The sequence below is a fragment of the Dipodomys ordii genome, unplaced genomic scaffold (assembly GCF_000151885.1).
Source record: "Dipodomys ordii isolate 6190 unplaced genomic scaffold, Dord_2.0 Scaffold51, whole genome shotgun sequence".
In the NCBI taxonomy this organism is placed as follows: Eukaryota; Metazoa; Chordata; class Mammalia; order Rodentia; family Heteromyidae; genus Dipodomys; species Dipodomys ordii.
This window is the reverse complement of record NW_012267267.1, coordinates 1,695,825-1,697,264: the sequence shown is the minus strand read 5'-3', so window position 1 is coordinate 1,697,264 and position 1,440 is coordinate 1,695,825.

Here is a 1,440-nt window from a genome sequence, read left to right as displayed (position 1 = left end):
GTCTGCAGGGGTAGGGAGGTACCTGAGCCTCAGTGTCCCTTGCTGTGAGGCCCAGCCCCCTACCTCATAAGTGAGAAAGGGAAACATGGGGAAAGCTATGGCCTCAAATAGGCCACTTAGCTATCAGTTCCTCAGAGAGACCCCAGGATCTTTGTGCCTGTGTCGGAAGCCTCTGTTGCCCATTGGCTGGCTCCACCCAGGGGTCCATGTCTAAAACTGATCGGTCAAGTCAGGGCCAGATCTAATGGACTGGATGGTTAAGTATGGACATGACCAAAGTTGCAGAAGCTGGTTAGTCTGATGAAAAACAACCAAAAGGACTCCCCGTCCTGTGCTCTTCCTACAGTCCTGCACTGTCAAGTGAGTGACCTTGAGGGAAGGAGACCCAGAAGTGGAGAAGAGCCAGGCAGGAGTGATACTTAGGGTGGGAGTGAGGGGCAACAGAAAAAAATACCTGAACTGTGGTGAACTGGGCAGAATGTGGGCTGGGGAGGGGTCTCCATGAGGAGCCTCTTCCCTACACTCTGGAGGGAGCTAAAGTAGATGGGCACTCAGAGCAAAGCCTCTCATTGGAGAGTCAAGAGGGCAGGACTAAGCTTTCTAGGTGGGAGAAGATGATGAATGGGGGATCAGAACCATAGGTGGAGAACCATGGGAAAGAGGAATCAGGGCAGGAAGACCCAGGAGAGGTGTGTGAACAGGGCCTCTGTGCCTTCCCCCTGCAGGTGCTGCCTAAGTAGTAATCCAGCACCCTACAGATAGACGAGGCCCAGGGGTTAGGCAAGACAGGGAGATGCAAAGGGACAGAAGGACACAGACAGGTGGCGGCAGACACAGCCCCAGAGAACAGACAAGTGGAGGATACAGACAGAAGCAGGGTGAGAGTGCTGAGCCATGGAGAGATAGATGAGTAGAGAAAGAGAGGAGACAGAGACGGACAGACAGACAGAGACAGAGAGACAAAGAGGAGAGACAGACAGACAGGCAGGCAGGCAGGCAGGCAGGCAGGCAGGCAGACAGACAGACAGACAGACAGACAGACAGACAGACAGACAGAGACAGCCAGGGAGGCAGCAATAGACAGAAGGCACAGGATGGCAGGAGAGCCTGGGCCCATGGTGAGCCAGACATTGCACCAGGCTGGGGGGTCCATTCCTCGCCCACCCTGTACCCTCAGGTGTCAGTTTCCACCCCCTTCCTAGACGGTCCTGCAAAACCAGGCAGGGCTGCCTGTGGGACTTTGAGAGGTCTTTGGGAGACCGGAAGGAAGGCCCAGGCTGGGAGAACTGGTGTCCTCAGCTGCTCTTTGGATCAGAAAAGGGGACAAGGAACCCGAAGGAAGCACCTGGGGTGCAGGGGATGAGGTGACAGGGTGGAGATCAGAAGAAGACCCTAGAACCCCGGAGCTGAGGAATGGGGCCGAGTCTGGAGGCCGAAGGA